The following is a 14,266-nucleotide window of genomic DNA, read 5'->3' on the forward strand; positions in this document are numbered from 1 at the left end:
AACCTCAAGGATACTCTGAGCTGCTACTCGACACCGCCTGTCACTGCCTTCGATACTTGGTATTCCAGGAAACACTGACTGCCAGGCTCAGATTACTTTGACAAGAGACGCAGACCACAGAACACAAGACAGGGGAGGCGTATATGCACAGCGCCACCACTGGAATTTTGAATATGTGAGGATAATAACTTGACCTCCTCCTCACTCTCCCCTCGATCCCTGATTAAAAACATGAATTCACTACCTACTTACAGAGCACCATTTTCTCAGTTGTAGTACCATAATTTTGAATGAGGCCGAGATGAACTGGTGGGGAATCCTGTTGTTACGCCTCTTATCGCCCTCAAACTTGACAGCCAGGATTAAACTACACTCCAAAGAACAGCTGGGCGAAGATGTCGAAAGAATACATATGGGCCAGAGCTGTTGTACTTTCACAAAACAAATTGCTATTATTAAACAGGGAAGGGTGAATTCAATTTTCTTGAAGAGGATTAATCTAACTAGCAGAAATATTTCCTTTTTTAAGACAGAAACAGAACAGGACGTCTCACGGTGCACAAAATATGCAGAGTTATGCAGGGTGCACAACTGTTGTAGACGCTGCTTGTTAGGCGCACAACGAGAGGGAGGGGGAGCACTGAAGGGAACAGCAGTTATGTTCAATTCAGTAACACAAGCTGGCTAATTAGCATTGCCCTGCCATTCCCTTTGAACCAGAGGAGGACAAGTGGGAGCCATCATATTTCTTTGTTCTCAGCACTGTGTGATTCCCTCCTGACCGCAGAAAACCACAAGGGCTCTGACCGCAGAGGGTAAAAGGTGGGTAAAATAACCTCACCTCCCACCCCCCACCCCCTCACTGAACTGCCCTGGCGGAATCACCCAGACCTTTTCCGAAAATTTCGCCCTCAGCAAAGCATGGCAACTGGAGGCACGCCGCATCATATACGGTGCCTAGATGTGGTGCAATGGCATTTTCAGGACGCAAACATATTCAAGTACACCAGACAGATGTTAAGGGGGATGCAGGTACCTACTGCACTTCAGATGCACACAATTATTCTCGGCTGACTGCTCTCTGCAGACACAGCACAGATCATTAACTCTATCCTCTCGTGCATCTGGGTTTTAATTAATAGTTTCATGCTATATAATGTACGATTGAAACATTGAACTGCGTTTATGTACTGCTGCAGTGTTTTGAAGAGTGTTTTATGGCCCATTTCAGGTTAGTTAGAGGTGCAGTCAATTACACTATGTGTCCAGGTAGATCGTTTTTGTGCCACACATGGGTCAAATAATATGAAATACTTGGCCAAGTTAGTCAGGCCATGAGGTGCAGAATGGGTGGGGTTTGCCTTGTAGTCTAAGTTTATGTAGGAAAGTAATAATGCAACAATTAGTACTGCTGTGGACTCTTCAGTTTCTTACTATTATATCTCTAAATGATATTCTCTTATTTCTTTTTATGTTTATATAGTGTTTTACATTGCAGCATAATATAAACATATTTATATTTCTTAAACCTCACATAGGCTTATAGTTTTATACATTGTAACGTAGCATAAAGCATGTTTCTATATTTTTCACATACTTTACATTCTAAGCATATCATAATAATTGATATTGTTAATATTTTACATACTACTGTTAAACTGTATCATTTTGCACATATTTTATCGAATATTTTCACATATTTCTCATCCTTACTTTGTTACAACTGTTTATGCTTTACATCAGCATCAGCAACTGTAACGTATCACTACTTTATTATTATTATTTCTTTTGTTGTTTTGTTTGTTTGTTTGGGTTTTTTGGTAAATTGTTGATATTTATATTATTTATTTATATTTTATTTTCTAATTTTGTGGCACTATACTTATTCTTGTTTGTAAATGCTATTTCTGATTCTGATTCTGATTCTTATTGTCGAGTTGTCAAAATCAAGATGAAGAATAAAAGAGATGATAACATTTGGCATGAATCTTTTAAAACCAATCATCTATTATAAATTGTGTTTTAAAGAAAGAGTAAGAGCAGGGCTGTCAGACTCATTTTAGTTCACAGGCCGCATGCAGCCCAATTTGATCTCAAGTGGGCCAGACCAGTAAAACCATTGCATAATAACCCATAAATAACAACACCTCCATATTTGTCCTGTACTTTTGGCAAAAAGAGGTACATTCTGAGAACATTCATGCATTTTAAAAACAGATAATGAACAGCCTGAGATGTTTTAAGAAAAATAAGCATAACTTCTACAATATGTCTCCGTTTTTCCGCAATCAGTCAGTCTACCTCTCACTGTTGATATTACATGTGCATTTTACACACATTTCCACTCCTGTGCTGTAATGCCGGCATCATCACACTAAACTAAAGTGGAAGCTATTGAGGAAACAGTTTTAGTTATCCCTTGCCTTACAAACAATTTATAAATCTTATGTTTTGGCAGTGCCTTAGCAATAGGACTAGGGTTGGGTATCTTTTGTTTTTGTTTTTGGATACCAGCATTAAAACTACACTTTTAAAACAGTACCAGTGCCTAAATGCTGCCTGAACTGATACTTTTGAAAAATGAGATACTAAAGACATCCAGTTACATTAAAGAACAGCTTTTTCTAATAAACACTGAACAATAAATTAGGACTGCCTCTTAACAGTTTAAAGCAGTAGTTCCCAACTGGTGGGTCACAATCCAAAAGTGCAAATCCATTCTGAATGGACCGCAGGAGACTTGGGAATGTTTCCAGTTTCTAAAAAAAGTGCAGTTTATTTTGAAGTACAGTAAATTTCCTACACAAAGGCTTTATTTTGAAGTGCAGTTTCCTGCTGCAGAGTGACTAATAGACAGTTACTTAACTGAAATGGCAAAACTAGCTTGATGACATGGCCAAATGCAAGTATGACCCTGAATACTTTAAACTCCTTAACTAATGACTTAGAAGAAATCTGAACCCCAAGGCTGGACCAGTTGAAGACCACTGGTTTATAGTATACTAAAATCCATAAATATGGTTAAATAGAAAACACTATCAACTAATTCACCTGAAAAATAAATCCTAACCCAACTTCAATAGTTTACAATTTCTAATGAAAGCAAAATAACTTTTGAATTACGATCAATTGTCTCCCAAACTCAGGAGAGACATGTCTCTATTATCTGTTAGGGAGTGGCTGAGACTGTCACTACAATAAGAGTAGCTGGTCCTTTTGTCTCATGCACACAATATAAGGATGAAAAACAAATTTAAATAAGCAAGAAAAGCAAGCTCAAAGGTACAAGTTTTAGTGTGACCTGCACATGTCCACAGATATGGAATGAACTTGAATATAATATAAAAATATCTGATGGTCTTCAAAAAGAGCTTAAGATAACAGTTACGACTAAAATATGTTAATTCCTAGAACCTTGTATGGCTGAAGACTTAAAATTATTTCATTATTATTATTATCATCATTGTTTTATATATATATATATATATATATATATATATATATATATATATATATATATATATATATATATATATATATATATATATATATATATATATATATATATATATATATATATATATATATATATATATTATTTTACTTTATTTTATAAATGACTACTATATGAAATACATACCCCAGGTAATTAATACTGCTATTCTCCATGTGCCATTTGTCTTCATGTATTGTGTTACTGTTACTAGAGTTTTAGGATCTTAAGAGTAATTTTGAATGCATTTAAAGTTTTAGATTAGAGTTAGATTGCAGGATGAAATTTATATTTGTAAACTTGTATGTCTTTTAATGTCTGAGCCCCTATTTACAAGCTCTGAATAGCTTATCAGTGTGTCCCATTTCACATGTCTAATTTGACTTGAAATCATGTTTGTATTTATATTTTCTATCGAACAAAATATGAATGAATGAATGGATGAATATTAGTACCAGATTTTGCTACCTAACACTAATAAGGATTCCAGAAATATTGTTTCAAGATGACAGTCCGATACAGATTCTTTCGTACTTCTGGTCAGGGTGGAAAAGCCTCTGAAAGGCATTTGAAGAAGACAACTCACTATTTAACATGTTTCTGAAATGTGGTGCCTTCAGAAGTGCATCACATCATTCAGTTGGCCAGATTGAACCCTTTGGGTGAGCCATATGTTTCACACTCCTGGGTTAGAGCATTAACAATGCAGAGATTTACATAATAGTCCTTTGTTGTTGTTGTTATTCTATTATTATGGAAATTATGATAACCTGTTTCCACATAACTTGTTACATTGGTTTAACATTTACAACTATACTATATTTTTTTTATTGAGAACCTCTGACCTCATTCTATATGCCTGTTCCTTCCACATGCCATCACTCTCATGAACAGTTAAATTAGACATTTGTTGCCAAGAAAAATTCCCAGTACAACAACCCTGTAATACCAAAACATCTAATGCCCCTACAAATCGCCATATATGACAGCGTAATATATGAATTGTGCTATAAAAGGTACATATTATGCATTATTGTCAAATATAATGCTAAGTAGGTTGTATATACTGTCCATAAACCACCTACTGTACACATATAAAGTCTGTCAGTACACACACATTTATCCAGAATACTCCCACTCACTCTTTCACTATATGTGACCCTGCAGACATTGAATGTTGTTGTCCATTTGTTTATATACTGCACTGTATATGAATCTATTACTCAGATTTTCTTCCCTATACATAATAGCCATATGTTTTTGTTTGCTTTTGTTGTACAGATGCACAGAATGTCTAAATGTAGTGTACCTTTTCAATTAAGCTGATTGTTATTCGGCAAACCCCACCCATATGGCTGTTAAAAAAGGGCATTTGAAAATTTGACACTGTTCTGCTCTGCACCTGTAGTTTCACCCTCTTTTCTCTTCCTAAGGGTAATCCACACAGCACTGCACTCTCAATCTGCTGATGCACCACTACTAACGCAACATTTCCAGCATAGTTAGAGCCGTCCTGTCTAAAGGCAGAGCTGCAACTGCTCACAGTTGTTGTGCAGTGACTTGGAAATCTCGACAAAACTCACCAGATATCAAGTCTCCATCGCAGGTTTCACATCAGCATCCCGATCAGCTGGTGGTCAGAGAGTCAGAGCTGAGACCGGCGACTCCCACCGGCGTCACAGAAAAACACCACCTGGGGGACAGGAAATAAATCTTTTTGTTAGAGTTAGGAGGAGAGTACGCTAACGACAAACCCCCGCCAGACGTGTGGTTGTTTTAACACATTTAGGGGTGTTTATCATCTAATTTTAGACAGCGTTCTATTGAGGGAGGCGACATTCCTCAACACACAAGAGAAGCAGTCATACATTCATAATCTCATTGACTGAGCTTGCTCCTTTTTCCACTTGGCAGCTTTGGGTGCGATATGAACGCTGATCTGATTATGAAACAACAGGAAAAAGGAGCAGAAGCAGCAGAAGGAGGCATCAGAAAAACAGAGTTGGAGATACCATGGCTATGAATGTGTGTCCCGTCATTAATATTTCACTGCATCATTGTAGCTAAAAGAGAACAAAGTGTAAAGGGGAGCATAATGAAAGATTCATCATATTTTGACACAGCTTTGGAATTTATCTGTGCAAAACAAAGAACAGGCGAATCTCCCGTTCATGATGAGATTTTGAGGCTGAGAAAATGAGGTTATTAATGGATGCAAATAATTACTCTTTGCTTTAACATGAGGTCCTTGCTGTGCATATGAAGAAGATGGATGAGGGAGAGGTTTTGTGACTCACTTAGGGAGCTATTTCTACTGTTTTTTATTTCATTTTGTGCTTGTTTTTCTCTCAAACAGGAGGGAGGTGACTGCCAAGGTCACAGGCCCTCAGTTTCTCACTTGTCCCTAAAATTCAAAACAAGCTACATGACATGTCACAGCTCTGCCTGCAGTGGAGCAGCACGCAACCCAAGAGAGATTACCATATCGCTCGCATTTGTCTGCAGAGAGCCTTCGTGCATTAAAAAAACAGAATTCTCCACTCAGGTTCTTCTTCCGGGCTCTACTGTACATCAATTTGTATTCAGAGAGGGACTTTAGGCTTGTCACCTTCAGCTATTCATGCAGCCGATGAAGTATTTATGACGCAAGCTTTTGCTTTTTGATACGTCACTCCGATCCTTTTCAGTTCATTTCTGGCTGGAGTCAGCCCTGTCATGTCAGAGTTTAAGAAATGAAGGGGAAAAAGAAGTAAGAGTGTAGGTGTCAGAAATTTCACAGTCTATCATTTCACAGTCTATCATACCATGCATATTAACTGCTCCTACTTGCGTGTGTGTGTGTGTGGCTTCGCTGCGGCCCACTCCAGCAGCCAATGTGACAGTAAGTGGTGTGACTGCAATGTGACAATGAGCAACCACTGGGAGGTGCATAAAGTTGTGAATTTATATCCAGCAAAAAGTCGTCAGCCGTCCACAACGGTCTAACAACTGATTTTTCGGTTCTATCTTCGTCTCCGTGCATCAAATCATCACCTGGCCTGGTGTGATAAGTCCGGTGTCAGCCCAGGACAAGCCGGTCTCACTTAATCTCCAACATGGCTCCCCTTCACTGTATCAAACACTCCACTTCCCTGCTCCTCTTTCTTCTCACAGTCACAACGTTTCACCTCTCTATTTCTCTTCCTTTTTCTCTCCAGGCCCTTATATGAAGTGAAAAGACAAGAAGAGAAAAAAATGTCCTCAGTGCCAGGCAACTTTGGCCAAAGGACATACTCTTGTCAAGTCATTATCCATCAGGGTGATTCCTTCTTTGCAAGACATAGACAGTTGTTAGGGAGACAGTCATCTTCCTGCGCTGCCAGCTTTGTTACTTAAAATACTCTAGTATGACAACAGGGGTGGCTAAGACTTCCCCCTTTTACCTCATTGCGGTTATATTCTGTCTGTCAGTGCGCACAGAGACGACTTGATGCGTGTGGCATGATAAACAAACAAATGAAAGGCCAGTGAGGTAACAGGAATGACGAAAACAGTCTTAACCTTGAAATTCAACTTCCTTACCAATGTTTTGTCTTGAAATATGAGCAGCACTAGCCTCAGTATGTACAGTATATTATGGTCTTAAAAATACATATTGTTTTTAAACAGCCATAAATGTATTCGCAGTCAGGGGCGTCATAGTGGCGGAAAGTGGGTCTGATTGCCCAGTTCCATAATGGGGGGGTAATTAGTGGCACAAATAAATTAAAATTGGCAAAATAAATTGTCTGAATGAATTAAGATTAAAAGAAATAGTGGAATATCTTTCAGGCACCTCTGACCCCTGAAAGGCACAAAATGGTTTAGTCCACCCTTGCACTAGGATTTGTTTCCAAACGTGGCTGGAGCACCATGTCCACCATGACCATGTCAGGTCTTCCATGGCCATGTTATTTCTTTCCCCAAGAAATGGAAATCAGGGTTACAAAAAAGAAAACAAAGAAAGGAAAGGGGAAAAACAAACTGGCTTTGTAATATATATATATATATATATATATATATATATATATATATATATATATATATATATATATATATATATATATATATATATATATATATATATATATATATGACATGAATCAAGAGAGGAAGGGTGGGGGCCCTCATACACTGCTTATTAATAGGCCCTGAATTTGGTGCTACTCACCTGCTTGCAGTGAAAGCATTACCTGTCCATATATAACAAGTAACTTGCAGACAGAATGGCAGAGGCAGGGGAATATTATTGTATTAGAATGTGAAGGTGAGAAATCTGAAGCAAGCTTCCTTCTGTATTGTGATTTGCTCAGAGATTTTCCTGGAATACTCTGCCTCGAGCAAGTATCAGGAAATGCGTATCAGAGCTACATTGATTTATTTTAAGATTGGAATAAAACAGAATTGCCATTTCATACTTTTTGTCTAAGCGCGCAAGATTACAAATTACATATTTAGAAGACAATGTCAGAATTATCTTTCTACTGGCTTTTTCCACCCTTCTTAGATATCAGCTCAGCAGAAGCGTCAAAAGAAAGCTCTGCAAAAACCTTGAGGCATCTCATTACATCAGATCCTGCTGACCATCGAGGGAGACAAAAGCAAGCCTTGGAGCCTCAATCAATTATAGATTTAAAGGAATGCATTCATAAGATCTCTCTCCTTTCACCAGATATCAACAGAAGTGGTGGCAATTCTGAGCTCACCGGCAAGGAAAGCAAGGACCCACATCATTTAATAGACTGCATCAGTATGGGAAATTAATTCCACCATCGCTATGTGAGAAGGTTTTTGTGTATTTATTACAGAATAATTGTTTTCAAATTGCCTGACCGAAGTTAAGATTTTGGTTGCAATTCAATTTTTTAGCCTCCTCTCCCTAACTGCAGATATCAAGGCGCCTATGATAAGGACAAGCAATAAGGCAACCACGGCTGAAACACGCTTATTAAAGGACATTCTCAATGTCATCATGACTCAGCAGTGGACTGACAGAGCCACTCGTCCAGGAAGCAGCGCTGCTGTTCAGAGGTGTAGAGTAGCCTGATAGCTGTCATAACTGTGAGGTCAAACCCATCCTCAGCAGATCCACGACTGAGAGCCATAAGACCATTCCTTTTCCCCCTGGCTTTACAGTAATTTACTCCTCATGTCAGCACTTTGATTAATGACTTGCTTTACACACAGGATCATATACGCTTCATAGCAAGGTATCAATCATAGTGCTGCACGTATTCCTGGGTTTTCTGAAGCTGTGTTGCTATAGTCAAGGCTAATTACATCTACCTAATAGGGGTGCATGAACAGCAATGCCCCGAAACTGTGAACATATTGAAAATATGTCACTAAGTCTAGACCTAATGTGTTTAAATACATTGAATATATCCAGTTTAATCAAAGGGTGCGAAATTCTCAAAGTCAACTGGGGACAAAACCACAAAAGTGAGGTGATTATTAAAGACGAGCAGCTGTTTTTGTCTGAGCCGCTTCCGCTAATCTAAAACTTCTTCAGACTAATGAACGCTCCTACCACACTGGTCTGACTCACACCGAGCTGAGCTCTTTACTTGAAATGAGACAGAAAACAGCTTCAAGGAAAATTGCTTGTAGGAGCAGTTTGATTGAATAATTAGCTTTTTATTAGCTTCTACAAACCTTTGGCATTAGAGGTCAAGGAAAGATGAATGGTGTGTGTATGTGAATGTCCCAGCCAATCAATACTCATGAATCTGGCGCTGCTTCGGGGCAAGGTTACTAAGAAAAGGGCCCGGAACTAAAGGAGCCAGTTGGGATCACAAAAACCCATTCTCAGCCATAATTAAGGCTGCTTGTATTATGGTTGGACTTCATCAAACAAGGCTGGTGCATCACATGTTGAGGTGCTCTTTAATGCATTAGCTGAAGGTGCACAAGCTTTTCAATGAGACTTCATGCAATCACGTCAAGCCGGGTTAAGTTACAGATCTGAACATGCAATTGGATTTTGCTCACATTACTGTCAGATCCACATTTTGAAGTGGCCTCTTTGCACTGTGACTAGAACTCCGCAATGCAATTTAACCTCAATGCAACCAGGGCTGCAACAATAGATTTTTCTCATTATTGATACATCTGCCAATTGCTTTTTCAGTTTATTGACAGTACACTTTTTGGGCTATAAATAGTCAGAAAATAAGGGAGCCTACTGTCCAAAATACAAAAATATAAAATTCTTTATTTTAATCTTTCATATTTATGAGCAGAATATTAGCATTTATTACATTTTTAATATACTATAAGTAGGTGGAAGCATATGGGCATCCTTTAGTGCCAACAGTTAATATTTAAATGAAAACATACTATATCATAGTTGTAATCACATTTCATATGATTAAACATGTAAACAAATCCCCACTGTGTTCTAAAATATTTATAAACCACTTATATATTCACATATACAAAAAAATTCACACAGCTTCCAACTGTCTATAAATGTGTTTTAAACTCACAAAGACACGTTGTGCTGGAAGGTTCATTCTTAACCTTGGAAATAGTAACTTACTTTCAGTCACATCTTGTGGCCTTCATCAGTGAGTGGGGTTCACTTAATTGTCAGGGAGAGTTCATTGTTAGGAAGAGGGAAGAAGTAGATCTGTAGAAGTATACATGAATAAATTCTTGGTTTCATATTCATATAGAATACATCATTTTACATGAATACAGCTTTATTAGGGTGTTTTCAATGAAACATTAACCAGTTACAGAAACTTAACAGGAGGAGTTGTAGTTGTGGACAAAGGCAAAACAGAGGGTCAATTTGCACTTGGTTAGAATACTCACACTGCAGCTCTTCAAAAATGTACACCCATCCTTGCAAAGTGTTATTATGGATCTCACTGTGTGCTGTGATTGGGTAGTAATTGTCAGACACGACACGCCAAGGTCAGTGGCAGTTAAGATTAGGGCAAAGAGGCCATGTTTAGGGCTTGTACAAGCCAATCTCTGATATTCTCCAAGACTAAAATTAAAATGTACAAGAGAAACTCAGAAATGTACTGCCAGAGTGTCTGGTGGTGAAGTATATATATATATATATATATATATATATATATATATATATATATAGTAGCACAGTACAGTTTATGATGTATAAAGCTGCTGGATGCACACTTGTATATAAATCTTAATAGAATACCTGAATAGACCCTTTTCTGTTAAGGACATCTTTCGGTGTTGCTAGGAAGCCCACGAATATACGCCTTGGTAAAAATAGCATTGGTTTTAAGTAGCACTGTTGGCTAAGGACATCAGGGCGCCTAAAGCATCTGCCATGACAAAAGTAAAATTGATTGCTACTAAAAAGACAAAGGAGGAAAAAGACACCATTTGAGAAGCTAAACACAAAACATTGAAAGAACAAAATTAAGAATCTGAAGCCCTGAAAGCTTCTCCATGGACCTCTCTTTGGGCTGAGTCTTTAATAAAGTTTTGAACTGAACTGAATTGAATATACTTAGACACAGTGGTGCTTTGGGTGAAATGCTCAATGCTTATGCTTTCAACACGCTAACTTGCTCACATTGTTAATCTAACGTGACAATGCTAAGTACTGTTAAGCATATTCATCATTTTAGTTTTGCCATGTTGGTGTGCTAATGTTTGCTAATTAGCCCTAGACATAGACTACAGCTGAGGCTGTTGGGCACATCATTAGTTTTGCAGGTATGTGGTCATAATAAAAATTCTACCCAAAGACTGTGCTAGAGATAATGTCAGGGGCCTACCAAAGTTCTTATAATTCTTTTCATGGGGACCATAAATTCACAAAAAAATATGTCAATCCATACAATAGTTGTTGAGATATTTCATTGAATAAGTGAAAAACTGACCTTTAGGTGCAACATAATGAAAAGTTAGGGAATCAACACAAATAAGGATTCATCATCTAAGCAGTACGAATGTTTGTGCAAAAATTGAATATCAACCCAATCAACAGTTAGAGTTAGAGTCAAGATATTTCAGTCTGGACCAAACTTGCAGATTATTTTTCTATTGATTGTCCAATTGGTTCATCTTTACAGCTGTAAGTCCTATAAGAAGAAGTTAAAAAGAAAAACTAAAAACCTAAAAACAATTGCCATCCAAGATAAAAGCAACAGCTACATGAGATAAAACAGGAATATTTAGGTCAGGTACAGTGAGGCGTTCTCTTAATTGTGTTGTTGTTTTGCACACGCTGCTTGCTGTGAAATGTCTTTGAGATCATTTTGGCTCCAGTAACAGTACTTTGGGCAAGAACTGGACATGTTTTAGAGATGTGATCAGCCAAAATCTAGTAAAACATCACAGCAGGTCATAGCTTACTAAACATCAAACATCCTAATATGGTATTAATCCAAAGCAACTGGCAAGTGATGAATCATTTAATCTGCAGCTGATATAAATAATGAAGTAACTCTTGCTTTTAAGAGTGTTGAAATTTTCATACTACAAAATAAAAAGCTTCATTAAGAGTATAAAGAGCAACAGTACGTCTTTTTTGCCGCATTAGGACAAAAACTTTATAATAAAAGAAAGTTAATTCTAGACCATGTATAAAATATTTTGGAAACGACACCCACATCTCTGAGCAAACTGTTGGTGATGGAGTTGCATGATGACTAATGTAGATGGCAGGTACTGACAAGAAAGAAAAATGTGAGGAATAAAAATGATGATAATTCTGGTTCTGCTCAAAGACTGTGTAAAAGAATGAGCTTAGCTACCGTGACGTCACCCATTGCTTTGTGGACTGCTGTTCTGAAGCCTTGAGTTTGGTCTTACAGCCTCCGCCATCTTGAGTTTTTGGAGGCACAAGTGACCATATTTGGATGAGAGGGTGGAGCTGTGGAGGAGCGAGGGAGCTCACACTACTGAGCTGTTAATAAAATCCCTCCTTTATGCCTCCTTTGCACGTTTACACAGAACCAAATGACAGCAGCATCATTATGCTCCAGTGCGTGATTTTATAGCATCCCTGCATCATGGAACAAAAAGACATGTGATGGGCGTGACGTTTAACACAACAGCATCGGCCTCTCGTGTGACATTTAACATACGCATCAGCAACACTTTATAAACAATAACAATGGCATAACATGGCAATAACAATCACTTACTGTCTCTGTTATATGGAGGCTGATATCGCCCTCTGCTTCCTAAATCTGTTTTCCCAATTTGTGGACATTTACGGGTGCTATTCTTCATCTGTCAGTTAGCCGCTACAAGCAGCTTTTTAAATATCCTGTGGTGGATCGCACACATAACACATTGTCAAAATATCACACCCGTCCTGCCAGCTGTCCCTTTAATACAAAAAACATTCTGGCACTCTTTCTACATCCTGCTGCGGCTTAAAGGTGAGACAACTCTGCCCGACAATTCAACAACTGCACCTTATATTCAGAGTGGTGGGGCAACATAATGGCACAACATTTCCGCCTTGAACAGGCTACAGACTGTAGTGACGCCTCATAGACAGCCTGTCACACAAGCAGCCCTGGCTTTGAATATGCGTAACTCAAGCCTTTTCTAAAATATCAACAGGTGAGTCACATAAACATTCACCCCCATATTGTTGCCATGAATGTTTAAATAAGCTACAGAGACTAAAATCATTTTTTTGTACCGGGCTGTAACCATGTTTATTTCAGCTGTTAAGATGGGCATTTTGACAAGGGGGTCTAAAGGGATTTACGTGCTTCTGGAGCCAATCTCAATTGGCCTTTAGGGGAACTGAAGTTTTTGGCACTTCTGCATTAGCTTCATTTTCTAGCCTTGTAGGTTGCTGCATCTTTTTTTTTCTAAACTCACTTTTAAATTCATTAGAATGACAATGTTATGGGAGCACAATGATAAAAAAGTTGTCTCTTTGGTGCAAGCTTACACATCAACTGATCAAGCTACTAAATTGGTATTGTTTTGTTTCACTCAAAGTCTGTCATACTGAGGGATACTTTCACACTGATAAATCTGTGTTTTTAATAAAATAGTCAAGCTATATTTTCCCTTAAGAACAAATTGCTTGCTAGGATTAGATTTCACATTTCCCTTATACCCACGGGACGGTTTTGCAGTGCGGTTCCACCAATTACATGCATAATCCTTCCACAGGCAGGTTTGTGAATCTTAACACACTGCAGGTTTTGGCACCATCACCAGACTGCACGGTGCAGTTTATGGAAATTTTGGGGGGTTTGACATATTCATGTCACATCACCAGGACAAAATATAATGAGGGCATAGGTAGCTGAACAGTAGCAGAGTCTACATGTGGCTGTGAATGTGCATAAGGGAATGAGATTAATAAGAACGGTATAGGACTGCTCCAGCAGCTGTTGTTAAAACCTGATAACAATAATTCATCTAAAGATTATGTTTGCTGTGCTATGTTCTGGACCTGATTGGGTGAAGATGCATATCTCACTTCATTAGCTCCGCAAAATGTTGCAAGCAGCACACGATGAAGAACGGCACAAATATAGATCACCCTGTGATTGTTTAAAAACAGTGTGAGATGGTGTTGCTGGTTGCACGTCTCATGTTATTAGCATGCGGCGTCATTTTGGTAATAGTGTCACTTTGATCATTCTGTGCAGCCATAATAAGAAAAGACAGGTCTGATATACTAAATGAAGGTTTTACAACTACCTCTCCTGGCCCATTGAGCTTTAACCTAAGAATGCAAATCAGCTTCATGAAAACCAAGTGATTTCATGGTTCACTGGCTGCTACATA

The 14,266-nt window shown here is 38.2% G+C and overlaps 1 protein-coding gene across 3 annotated transcripts in view; it reads right to left on the minus strand.

The window, feature by feature from the left end:
- The window catches only part of lrfn1 (leucine rich repeat and fibronectin type III domain containing 1), a 152,099-nt gene that overhangs the window by 32,509 nt on the left and 105,324 nt on the right, over positions 1 to 14,266 (minus strand). For all 3 annotated transcript variants that reach the window (XM_088079068.1, XM_088079067.1, XM_088079069.1), the window contains one exon: positions 5,077 to 5,186. The gene's annotated coding sequence lies outside the window, so the exon portion shown is untranslated. The remainder of the gene's footprint in view (positions 1 to 5,076; positions 5,187 to 14,266) is intronic.

The sequence above is a fragment of the Plectropomus leopardus genome, chromosome 6 (genome assembly GCF_026936395.1).
Source record: "Plectropomus leopardus strain MGB_pleo_1.0 chromosome 6, ASM2693639v1, whole genome shotgun sequence".
Classification (NCBI taxonomy): domain Eukaryota; kingdom Metazoa; phylum Chordata; class Actinopteri; order Perciformes; family Serranidae; genus Plectropomus; species Plectropomus leopardus.